Raw genomic sequence first — 14,138 nt, forward strand, 5'->3', positions numbered from 1 at the left:
CTAGGACAGGTGTACCAAATTAAAAGACCATCCTGATGCATCTTACGTGCTACTTGCGCATCTGTTTGTTTCGGCTTGCATGTTGACCGCCTTCTAGAATAAGGAAAGAAAATAAAAAAAAAAAGAAATAGAAAACCAGAGTGAGTTAGGAAAGAGAAAATTCACCGGGTTCTGAAAAATCCAGGTATTTGAAAAAATCCTGAAACTCTACTGAAATTGTGGAAAAAAAAAAAGACAAGGTCATTTCAAAATGAGCCCAAAATCTCAAGTGTCGTGTTTCCCTGTTCCGTCAAAACTAACTGAACTACGCTGGTCTGATTCTCATCGGATATGGGATACGTAAGCAAATCTCATCGGTTATGGCCCCAATTTTAAATCAAAAATATTTTTCCTTTAATTTCTTCTTTAGAAGCATTTCCTCAAAAAAAAGTCTAAAAATATTTTTGCTTTTCTTCACAAGTTCGCTTTCGGAAATTTAAAAGAAAACTCGAAAATTGGAATTTTTCTATCCTTTTTAGAAGTCTATTTCTCAAAAATTCAAAAAAATAAATCAAATAAAAATCCAAAAAATATTTTCTTTCTTCTTTAGAAGTCTCTCTTTCAAACACTTCAAACAAGAATAAAAAAAATTCAAAAATATTTTCTTTCTTCTTTTAAAGTCTTTATTTCAAAAATTTAAGAAAAAAACGAAATTGAAAAAAAATGTATGTTTTTTCTTTTTCTAAAAGCTTTCATGATATGAGTTTTATAAAAAGCAAGCAAAAAAATAGTTAGCTTATTTATTCCATTTTCGATCTTCCCGACCTATGCAAGATCTGATTCATGCAGCGTCATGATACGTAGTCAATCCCCATCAGATTCGATCATAGCCATAAAATTAATTGAGTGAAAAATAAACTGAAAAAAAAAGAGAAAGAAAAATTGAGTGACAACAAAAGAAAAAAAAAAGAGTGACAAAAAATAAAAGAGTGAAAAAAACAAAAAAAAAAGAAAAAGAAAAGAGAGTGCCAAAATATAAAAGAGCGATAGAAAAAAAGTGATTAAAGAGAGGCAGAAATAAAAGAAAAGAGGTACATACTGAAAGGGTTAGTTAAGGTCGGGATGAAACATGCAACCGTTCAAATACATGGTAGAAGCGTTTAACTGTTAGGTGCATTGCATCCCAACGTGAGATTTCCTATATGTTAAATATCTCAAAACTAACAAGGTTGTGGTATGAGCAAATTAGCCAGGTTTTGTTCTGGTGGTTGGTTTTGTTGGTATGTTGTGATGAATGCGCAACCTTGCACGCGGCTACAACATTATACACAAAATCGAGCTCCACCTCCCAGAAATGGCCATCCATACCAAGCTCCATATAATCCTCAATCAAATGTTCTCCAGTACAATCCTCGCCCAAGAGAGCCTTTCAAAGGGAATCAGTTCACCCCTATTGGTGAATCATACTCGGGCTTGTTCCAAAAGCTAGTCAAGCGAGGTCTGCTACAGTCAGTGGCCCCAAACCGGACAAACCTCGAGTCCCCCTTGCACCGATCTGATGCTAGATGTGAATACCACTCTGGAGCAGTGGGACACAGTACGGAGGAATGTTGGACCCTCAAAAGGGAAGATGAAGATTTGATTGAAGCTGAAAGAATCGTTCTTCCGGACGAAGAGGCTCTTGTGAGATGAGCAATCCGTTGCATGCTCACAACATCGGGGCAGTAGTCGGAATGATTTGTGAAGATGAAGAATTTGATCTGGCACTGAAGGCCATTGCAGCCATTGCCGAGATAGAAGAAAAGCCAAAAAACAGTCGCAAAGACTGAAAGTTCCCCATTAGACGGAAGTCTCGGTAGCCAGTCTTACTATCCTTTCTGCGTTCGGATTATTTCAGCGTGTGATCCGGATGTTTTACTTTATTGTCTTACTTTCTGATGTAAACCATTCTATCTTTAAAATTCAAAAAAAAAATCAAATGGCATTAATATTTCATCGTCCAGAAATTTCTCTTTTCTTAATCTTGTCACTTTTCTTATTCTCTTTTCAGTTATGTTAAATGCATATTTCAATAACATGACATGCTTGCAGACTTCAAACCCAGATCCTAAAATGTTGTCAGACTTCGAAATAATTAGCCAAGAATCAGAATACTATGAAGATAAGTTTAAGGAAATAAAACAAAGAGTTGGAACAACTAAAGGAAAATTGGTTCCAGATTAGAAAGATCCATTACATGAACTAACAAGAGTACTGCCAAAAGAGAGCGTTGTACTTGGGAAACATCGAAGGAAATGTCCCAGAAATAATTTTCAATGCAAAATACAGTCAAAAGGTACTATATTTGATCCTCCAGATAATATTAATGTTCTCTGATTGGGATGACGAAGGCTTTCATTCTCGCTACCCAAACACCATTAACCCTTTTGTAAACAAATTTGAGTTGGTTACTCTTCTTTGATTACCCTCTTTGGAACCTGAAAGTGTTATTAAAAAAATTAAAAAAAAATGATATGAAAAATGAAAAAAATAATGATGAAAAAAAGAGAAGAAAAATAAAGATACAAAAAAAAGGAAAAAAAGAAAATGAAATGAAAAATGATAAAAGAGAGAAAAAGGAAAGGAAAAAGAAAGAGAAAACAAAACAAAATAGAAAAAGAAAAGCAAATAAAAAACAACAACAAAAGTTCCTTAAACTAAGTTCGACTTGATTCCGAAAGGATATGTAGGACGCCTCTCTCGAGGGTTCAGTCACACCAAAATAAAAAATACAAATTCCCCCAAAAGTTGAAACTGGGGCAGAAGTTATAATGGTTCGGTGATGGTTTCGCCTAAAAGGTTCCATAGTTGTAATTCAATCAAAATTCTTTTTACCTCAAATCATGTTCAAGTCCTTCTGATCAATCGACAAAGATGTTCAAAATGAAGGATACGGTTACTCGGATTTGATACAATCAAAATGAGAGAGTCCTATTGGTGAAAACCCTTACGGGCACCGTAAGGCGATGGTAAGTAGAGAAATTGAAAAGAGAGAGTCTTGTTAGAGAAAACTCGCAAAGACCGATACAAGGCGACGGTGAGAAGAGAAATGAGAGAGGCCATCTGGTGAAAATCCGCAAAGGGCACCACTGATCGGAGAAAAAAATTACCCTCACAGCCATCGACATCGACAGAGTCCCGACAAGGTTTCTTGATTTTGAAGCGAAAGCTGTGATGAATTTCTAAGAGTCGGACGATTTACACATATCAGGTATCCAGTCCAAAAGGCATGTCATGTTCATTGAAGTCCTCGTGTACTCCAGATAAGTCCTTCTTTCCTTTCCCCGAAAGGGATACATCTCGTCTAAGTTTATTTGTCCATTTCATTGTTTGTTTTCTTTTGAATCCCTTTCGGTCTAACTCTATTCGAAAATTGAGATAAATAAGGGAAGGCAAGACTGATTTACAGGGCTCCCGCTTAATACAAGCTAATATGCAAAAAAGGAACCCAGCCTCGTCAGGGGTATCAAGTCAACCTCGACTGGCCATGGCGGCCGATGTTTCGAATTCAAAACTCTTGGAATGAGAAAATCAAATTGAAATGCCTATAAAGGAAAATGAACTTGAAAAGGTTGAGTCCCACGTGGCTAACCGTCTCGGCAAAGGTTTGAAAAACCAAGGTACCCCAAATGCTCTGAAATTGAAGTCGGAAGAAAGAACCCAGAAATGAAATGCCTACGAAGGCGAAGCGAAGTTAGAAAAGGTTAAGTCCCACGCGGTTAACCGTTGCTCCAAAGTTTGAGAAGCCAAAAGTTCCCCAATGCTACAATCTTAAAATTAAAAAAAAATAAGTTAGAAGTGAAAGGCCTACAAAGGCAAAATAAGGTCGAAAACAGTTGAGTCCCATGCGACAAACTGTCATGGCAAAGTCTGGAAAAGCCAGAGGTTCTCCGGGATCAGAAATGCAATCGGTATTCAAGAAACAACCAGTTGCAATTGAAAAGGCCGAGATCAAGTGAATGAAATAATCAAGCCACAAAATCAGCCACCGTTTCAAATTGAAAAATTATTCTTTGTTGAAAAAAAAATAGGAAACAGGTGCAATGCAGAAGCAACCTTGCAAGAAGCAGGTGCTACCAAAAAGACACTGCGCAAGGGCTAAAAACAGTTTTGCGGCAATAACTCCAAAAAGGGAAGTCTCCTCCAAAATTCTTTCCTGCATTTACTCATTCTCTGAAATTAAAAATGATGATGAAAATAAGATTAAAAAAAGAAAAGAAAAAATGATGATGAAAATAAGATTAAAAAAAAAGAAAAAAAAATTCAAAAACATGGTAGTATAAGGTCTCCAATCCCTAGCTGCGTTTTTTCCAACATAGGGTCTCCAATCCCTAGTTGATTTTATTCTAGACATAGGGTCTCTACTCCCTAGTCGTTTTTCCAACATAGGGTCCTCACTCCCTAGTTGATGCCAGCGTAACCTGATGCCAGCATAATTTGATGCCAATATAGGGTCACCACTCCCTAGTTGATGCCAACATAGGGTCTCCACTCCCTAGTTGATACCAGCATAACCTGATGCCAACATAGGGTCACCACTCTCTAGTTGATGATTTTCCTAACATAGGTTCCCAATCCCTAGTTGATGCCAGCATAACCTGATGACTTTCCAACATAGGATCTCCACTCCCTAGTTGATGCCAGCATAACTGGATGACTTTCCAACATAGGGTTCCACTCCCTAGTTGATGCCAGCATAACCTGATGACTTTCCAACATAGGGTCTCACTCCCTAGTTGATGCCAGCATAACCTGATGCCAACATAGGGTCATCACTCCTTAGTTGATGCCAATATAGGGTCTCAACTCCCTAGTTGATGCCAGCATAACCTGATGCCAACATAGGGCCACCACTCCCTAGTTGATGCCAACATAGGGTCTCCACTCCCTAGTTGATGCCAGCATAACCTGATGCCAACATAGGGTCACCACTCCTTAGTTGATGCCAACATAACATGATGCCAACATAGGGTCACCACTCCCTAGTTGATGACAACATAGTGTTTCCACTCCCTAGTTGATGCTAGCATAACCTGATGATTTTCCGACATAGGGTCTCTATTTTGTAGTTGATGCCAGCATAACCTGATGACTTTCCAACATAGTGTCTCACTCCCTAGTTGATGCTAGCATAACCTGATGATTTTCCAACATAGGGTCTTACTCCCTAGTTAATATCAACATAACCTGATGATTTTCCAACATAGGTTCCCACTCCCTAGTTGATGCCTACATAACCTGATAATTTTCCAACATAGGGTCTCCACTCCCTAGTTGATACCAGCATAACCTGATCACTTTCCAATATAGGGTCCTACTCCCTAGTTGATGTCAGCATAACCTGATGCCAACATAGGGTCACCACTCCCTAGTTGATGCCAGCATAACCTGATGCCAGCATAACCTGATGCCAACATAGGGTCACCACTCCCTAGTTGATGCCAACATATGGTCTTCACTTCCTAGTTAATTCCAGCATAACCTGATGCCAGCATAACCTGATGCCAACATAGGGTCACCACTCTCTAGTTGATGATTTTCCAACATAGGGTTTCCAATCCCTAGTTGATTTTATTTTCTAGATATAGGGTCTTCGCTCCCTAATCTCTATTTTTCCAAGGGTACACCAATCCCGAATTTTCATTTCTTTCAATAATAAAGTAGTATAGAGTTTTTATTACAAATAACTCACGAAATTTTCCTAGTGAAAACTGGGGCAGATAAATTTTGTTCGTTTTACTTTTTTTGGTGCCTGAGCAGGTTTTTAACTTGAGGCACAATGTAACGACCCGACCGGTCATTTTTAGAATTAACGCCCCGATCCCATAATAACTGCATTCCCCTTGCTTATTACTACTATTGTGAGTTGCTGGGAGGATTTGTTTTGAGTTTCGGAGTGTTTTGGGACACTTAGTCCCTAAATGAGAGTTTAAGCTTTAGAATTTGGATCATAGTCAGAGCAGTATGAAGACGGCATCGGAATGGAATTATGTTGGTTCCGTTAGCTCCGTTGGGTGATTTTGGTCTTAGGGCCGTGTTCGGATTATGTTTTGGACGTCCGTAGCTTATTTAGGCTTGAAATGTCGAAAGTTGAATTTTTGAAGTTTTCGGTTCGATAGTGAGATTTTGATATCGGGTTCGGAATGGAATTCCAAAAATTGGAGTAGGTCTGTCATGTTATTTGGTACATATGTGCAAAATTTCAGGTCATTCAGATGAGGTTTGATAGATTTTTTGATCGAAAGCGGAATTTGGAAGTTTTGGGAATCCTTAGGCTTGGATTGGAGAGTGATTTGTGGTTTTAGCATTGTTTGATGTGATTCGAGGGTGGGAATAAGTTTGTATGATGTTTTAGGATTTGTTGACATATTTGGTTGAGGTCCCGGGGGCCTCGGGTGAGTTTCGGGTGCTTAACGGAAGTTGAATTGGACTTAGGAAAATTTGAAGTTGGCTGAACCTGTCATAATCGCACTTGCGTGTATGGGACCTCAGGTGTGGCACCGTAGAAGTGGTATGAGGATCGCAGGTGCAGTTTGAGGCGATTTTGAGACTGGCCGCAGATGCGGCCCAGTTATCATAGAAGCGGCACCGTATCTGTAAAAAAGAGGTAGCATGTGCGGAAGGGTGGCTTTTAATGAATAGTCACAGGTGCAGGTCATTTCCGCAGAAGCGGGACCGCAGGTGCGGTCCCATGGTCGCATAAGCGGTTTCACTGGTCAAAAAAAGGGAAATTTCGAGGGTTTGAAATCAAAACTTGGAAAAATGACTTGGAGCTCGGTTGAGGGCGATTTTGGGAAGATTTTGAAGAGGAAATCAGTTGATAACGATTCCTAATCCCTTTCTAGTTGTATTCCTATAATCTAATTTTAGTTTTGTCATTTAAATTCAAATTTGGGATGAAAAATTAGGGAAGAGTTAAGAAAAGTTCTTAGGCCTAATTTTGGGGTTTTGATCAAGGTTTTGGTATCGGATTTGAGGGATTTTGGTATGGTTAGACTCGTGAGTAAATGAGTGTTCATAATTTATAATTTTTACCCGATTTCGAGACGTGGGACCGGAGAGAATTTTCGGGTGTGTTCCTATTTTCTTGTCTTAGCCTCGTTTCCTTTAGCTAAATTAGTTGTTTGTAGTTGTATTTACGTATTGGTATTAATTTGATTAGATTTGGGTCACCCAGAGTTGGATACTCGTAGGAAGAACGTGATTTTGAGTTGATTTTGAGTTGGACTACGAGACGACACCCAGGAGATCAACTGGATATTTACATTTGGGGACTACAAAACGGCATCCTAGGAGATCTCCGGTTGCTTTCTCTGTGTGGAGTTATATTCTTTCTGTGATTTCTCTCTCTGTTATAGTTGTTATTATTCTTATTATCCTGTGTTAATTGTTAGTATTTTACTTATATTATCACATTTCATATTGTTTTATATATATATATATACACACACCCCAGTAGGGCCCTGACCTTCCTCGTCATTACTCGACCGAGGTTAGGCTTGGCACTTACTGGATACCGCTGTGGTGTACTCATGCCCTTTCCTGCACATGTTTTTAGTGTGCAGATCCAGGTTCTTCGACTCCGCCCTACTATCCTTGAGGCGAGGTGATTCTTCAAAGATTTCGAGGTATATCTTCCGCGTCCACAGACCGAGGAGTCCCTCTCCATTCTCTCTTATAGTTATAGCCCTTCTGTATTTATTTTGATTTAGACATTCTGGAGTTAGAGCACTATGTAGTATCCATAGCTTGTGATTTCATGAGATTCCGAGTTTTGGAAGATCTTTTCAGTTGAGAGTGTGTATTTGTATATGCTGAGCGGCATCTTAAACGTTTTCATTATGTTTATCCGCAGTTTCTACTAGTTTTTATCTTTTGTCTCTTTTCTCCGCAAATTGTTAGGCTTACCTAGTCGTAGAGACTAGGTGCCGTCACGATAGTTCACGGAGGGCGAACTGGTATCGTGACATACAAGTTTCGAGACGACCAAAAGAAGTCTCAATCCAGAATAAAAGAAAAAAACAAAAGAAAAAGAAGTGAACTCAAAGTGCAGAAGCGGAGAAAAGATGTGGACTGCTCAAGACATGATTAAAGTCACAAGCTTTGCATGTCCCGCCTTAATCCGAAAAGCTGAAGAAGAATGAACAAGCACTTGCAGCTAACAAGCATCAAGATTCAGATCAGAGTCTGCATAAAGAACCAACCAAAACTCAAGATCAAGCTTCTGAAGATTTATAGATAGGAATCTTGTAACTCGTAGTTGATAGGTTTAGTTAGTTCAGTTTTTCATTTTGATTTTGGTGTAATAAGGAGCTCAACAAGCAGTAACAATAGCAACAACAGTGAAATCACAGCTATTCGGCAATCCCATCTACCAAAACTTCCAGAACTACACTGACATGATTCTTTTATAGCCAAAGATATCTAGGCAACCTCCGAAGCAAGGTTCGGTCAATTTTTTTCAAAACGCTTCCCATGGAGTATCCAAATGGGAAAAATCGCTCGTAATTGCTCACTTTATCTTTGCCCGAAAACTCTTCATGTTTCCGAGTAAAGAGGGGCAGCTGTGAGCATCTAATTTTTGCCCCACATGAAAATAACTCCTAAAAATAGACCAAAAATAATTTTTATGAATTTTAGAAGTTTTTCTTTATGTAATTGCATTTCATGCATGTTCAATATTTTTAAAATCATAAAAAATTATCACATTTCTATTTCATGCCATCTTAGGCTTAATTTGTATTTTTAGGAATTAACTACTCTTTAATTATTAGAATTAGTGCATAAAAATTTAAACAAATTATTTCATGCATTTGTTAATAGATAAATAGAATTAGTTTGCTAATGAGATTTAAGTTAGATTTTAATTAATTTGTTCAAGAATTTAAAATCAAAGGGAAAAGAAAACAAAGAAAGAAAAAGGGGGAAAGACTATTTTTGGGGTCTAAATTCGGACATGGGCCAATTTTCATGGCCCAATTCCCTACCATGCCCAATCGGTCCCCCTCCCCTTTAATTACAAAAAAAACTAACCCTTCTCTCATTCTCTAAGCTAACGATCAGATCCCCCCCTTCTCTAGAAAAAAAACGGCGCACTCCCTTTCTTCTCTATTCCCCCTTCTTCTCCATTCACTCTTACTCTCACACATACTCCCCTCCTCACACACATAATTGATTCTCACCCAAACATTCTCATTCTCACCTCACTTTACTCATCTGTGTACATCTAGAAGAAGAAAAATCCCAAAAGAAAACCAGAACTGAAAACTTTAAAAAAAAAAACGCTTCGGAAGAACATTTTTTTATCTGCAAAAATCTTCACGCTCTCTTTTTTCGGTTGTTTCAAAAATTATGACATGATTTAAAATGGATACTTCGGTTACCCAGATTAGCAAAAAAATGAAAGTTTGTTGCTGATGGCATCTTCTTTGCGGATCTTAACGGAGTGTTGACGCGTGAAGTGCTGGGGATTTTGCTTTGCTCGCTGCTGTCTCTATACCGGAATCTGTCCAAGCTTCTCTCCTTAGCTAAGAGCTCAAAGATCTGGGAAAAAATAAAGCATTCAGATTCACTTTCGTCTTACAGTACTATTTCGATTTCAACTTTGTAATTCAAATTGGTTTAATAATGTTCACGATATTATTGTATTTTGCTTGCTCAAATTGCTTTCTTTGTTAGTGTAGTTGACAGAACAATGCTAATTATGGCTAGAATGAAATAGTTTTGTGGATTATTGAATACCCAGTTGCTTGTTTTCATTTGGTTATTATAAATGTGGATAGTAAAAATTGATGAGAGGAGGGAATTGATGAAGCTATGTTATGTATTTACACTCTATCTAAATGAGGGCACGATCTGTAGTTGTTGAGGCTTTAATTGTTTTTTTTTTCGAATTAATTATTCCGATCAATTTGCGTACAAGACATGTTTTGGATCAACTTTTTCTCGCTTTAATTCCTCTCTTTGTAAATTTAAGTAGTAGTAATATATTTGTTTTTTCTGTGGTCTCCATTTTTACTTTCCGTAAATGAGGTTGTGTTCTTAAATATATTTCTTTGACTCTCACATCAATTTCATATCCATAAGTCATAGCTTCACAATAGTCTCGAAGTAGTCTTAGAAATAATAAATCGTGAATATCGTAGCTTGCTTTTGGCGCGATTAATAAATCATTGTGACTATGAGTACGGTTCCCATAATTCCAATTTGAGTGTGTGTTTCACGTGATTCGACAATAACTTCAAGTCAATAAATAATAAAATAAACATGTTGTAGATCGTGGGTACGGTTCCCGTGACGCGGTTTGCAATGTGTACCAAAACGACAAGTGTACGACAATCGTGACTTGTTCCATAAACAACTTCATAAATAACTAAAGCGGTTAAAAAGTTATAAGTGCACAATCGGTTTAAAACATGTAATTAATCAGATAATTAGGCTAATTATTAATAGTTGAGCGATCGTGCTAAAATCACGGAACTCGGGAGTGCCTCACACCTTCTCCCGGGTTAACAGAATTCCTTACCTGGTCTTCTGTGTTCGCGGACCACAAATAGAGTCAATTTTTCTCGATTTGGGATTTAAAATAAACCGGTGACTTGGGACACCATATAATTATCTCAAGTGGTGACTCTAAAATAAATAAATAATCCCATTTCGATTAATGTCACTTAAATTGGAAAAACTCCCTTTTATCCCCCCTTTGGGAAAAAAGAGGTATGACAAGCCCTACCATGTCCTGCCTCTTCGCATTTGCAGGCTCACAATCGTGTTCATGAAGGCCACTACCACACAACCCTTCATTTACGGTCTCCCCTCCTAAGTTCGCGAAGGCCACTGCCACCCAATCCTTCGCGTTCACGATTTCCCCTCCCAAGTTCGCGAAGGCCAAGTCCTGCCGGCCCCCTCCTTTCTTCCCTTCTTCGCGTTCGCATCGGCTCCTTCACATTCGCGAAGAGTAGCCAGGTCCTTCACTGTATTCGCGGAACCTACTTTGCATTCGCGAAGAGCAACATCTGTCCCTCCAAAATCCCTTCATCGTGATCGCAGACCTCCTTCGCGATCGCGAAGCATACCATCACCAACAAAAATCTGCCAACTTTGAACATGCTCCGGGTGGTCCGAAACTCACCCGAGCCAACCGGGATCCCGTTCAAATATACCAACAGGTTCAAAAATATAATCTGGACCTGCTCGAGACCTCAAAACACATAAAATGACATCGCAACCAAGAATCGCACCCCAAACCAAACTAATCAATCTTCCAACCTTCTATCTTCTTTCAACTAACTCTGAACGCGAAGAATCATACTTAGACAACTCAAAATGGGACCAAATTTCACATACAAGTCCATTATGACAATACGAACCTATCACCATGCTTGGAATACTCAAGGGATCCGATATTACCAGAGTCCACTCCAAGTCAAACTTAGCGAACTATAGAACCTTCACAATGCCAACTTCCAACAATAAGTGCCGAATCGCTCCCAGATCATCCGAAAACACGATCTGAATATACTCCCAAGTCCAAAATCACCATACAAATCTATTAGAACCTTCAAATCCCGATTCCGAGGTCTTTTACTCAAAATGTTGACTTAAGTCAAACTTGGCCACCTTAGGCCACTATTATGGAACTAAGTGTTCTGAATTCAACCCAGACCCTTCTAAAATCAAACCAATCGTCCCCGCAAGTCATAAAACAGAAAAATTACGGAAAATTTTAAATATGAAAATGGGGTTCTAAAAAGCAAAATGATCGGTCTGGTCATTATACCAAATTTACTGTACATTTTATGTTGCTTTTGATACTATTTTGTTATGCCGTGTTTGTATATTTAGTAATATATTTAGGAAGAATAAAATAAATTGACGGACTATGGTCTACTGGGACATCTTTATATGAAAGACTTTCTCTGTGATCCATAACGATTATTTATTGACACTAATCTAATATAATTATCTTACAGCTATGTATGCTTTTAAACTTAATTAATTTTTAATGATTAAAAGAATAAACAATCATACTATATTAAAAGCACGAAGGCCCTTAGCAAAATGTCGTTCGCCTTTTTTACCCTTTAAAATTGGAGTTCACACTAGACAAAATAGTCATTTAATTATTCTCCTAATATTTAGTTCTTGAAATTGACTAAATTTTTTGTTATTAAATTATTTTCCATTGAACTAGGTAGGAAACCCTAAAATTTAGGACTATAAAGTCAATTAAAACTTTACTTAACTTAAATATTTTCCTTATTTGAATTATATATGTCACATAATTAAAATTCTTACATGTTGCTTTCATGGAAATATATTCTATGAAAAATAAATAAATAACGTGTGTTTTAAATAAAATTAAAGTAAATAACTGATCCATCAATTTTATGCCTAATATTTAAAAAGGCACGTAAGAAATAGTGCATTTAAGTCATAGTTTTGATTTAAAAAAAATGAAAACATTAATGATAATTCATATTAAGGTGGCATGAATTTAGACTTTAAAAAGCAATTGTGACATTCTATTTTCTTTTAACAATAAGGACGTAGAATTTGAAATATACTTACAAGTTTTGTCCATTTTTATTGTCCAAATATTAAGAAATAATCAAATGATAATCTTTTTTAAATGTGACATTATTTTAAATGGTAGAATAAGTTAATCAATATATATTTTGTACACAAAATAGGAATATAAAAAGAACATATATATGTAATTGGTCGCGAGTAAAAGTACTTTAGAAAGAAATTTTAGGTAAAATAAGATAATAATTGAGCAAAAAAAAAAATATAAAAATTGTTAATAATAATCGAGTTCGGATGCCTATATGATTATTAAGTTATTAATAGAATAAGGTTACAACTTTAGCAGTACCGTAAAATGAGTAAAGATAAACAAAAATTAATTGTTGGTAAACTATCTTACATAAATTTTTTAATAAGTAACATGAAATATACATGCAATGTACATACCCAAGTCCTCAAGTAAAGTTGAATGATTTTTTTACCTTTCAATCAAACGCTACTCCTATAACTTTTTTTGTACAATAAAGCAAGCAAGAGAAACTACTGAAGGAAGAACTATTAGACTAGATCAAACTCCTAAGGAAGAACTACTCTTAATTTTATATAATAACATAAACATATTTTTGAATATTATTTATTTTATTTATAAAATTTTACTTTTCATTAACACGAGGGACAAGCGCAACGCGCGTATGCTAAAACTAGTTAATTAATAAACAACTTAAACATAGAAAAACTAAGTATGAAATAAAATGCTGAATTCATTTATTTTTAATAATCGTTGATAAAACACAGTATCAAAATAAGAAAATATATATGAGCTTAATATATATGGCTTGTGAACTTGAAAAAAAATAAAGAGGATTGAAGTAATTTAATAACACCTTGATAAGAACGAGACCATACGCGTTAGAAGCAAGTATCAAAATAAAACGAATAAGGAAAAAAAATCCAAATTTGCCCATGCACTTTGTAAAATGGTCCAAATTTATAACTTCCGTTAATATTTGGTCAGATTTATTCTTCTTGTTACAAAAATGAGCCATATTTATACTTATTGACAAGGGGAAAGTGTCAAATTAACCCTGAACTAGGCGAAATAGTCCGGATTTTTACCACTCTAGTATGTAGTGATTGTTTTACGCGAAGAATGTTTAGCATGTGGCAAAAATAGTTAGTAGTAACAATAAGTCAATATCCCCTTGTAAAATATAGTACTTCATTAATTATAAATGTATCATTGTCTGCATGGGTGGACAAAAAGCCGTCCTAGAAGGGGCATTGAAACATGTTTTTCGGAGTCTACGCACGCGTAGGTATAACTATAAGGAACCTATTTCCCCTTTGTTTCTTAGTACTGCTATTTAATTGTTTATCCCTCCATTTTTCCATATCGGTACTAAACAGCCATATAAAAAGGAAGAGTAGAAGTGACTGCTTACATAAAAAGGAAGATCTGAGAAAAATTGGGCGTGGAAGGTTCACTGTCCAATTTTTTTTTTGAAGTACTCACTAAATTAAATAGGGGCGAGCGCCCCATCAAATTTCTACCAAATTGCCATTGAACATCGGCTTCTAACAACACAAGAAAA

This window comes from Nicotiana tabacum, chromosome 16 (assembly GCF_000715075.1).
Source record: "Nicotiana tabacum cultivar K326 chromosome 16, ASM71507v2, whole genome shotgun sequence".
NCBI lineage: Eukaryota > Viridiplantae > Streptophyta > Magnoliopsida > Solanales > Solanaceae > Nicotiana > Nicotiana tabacum.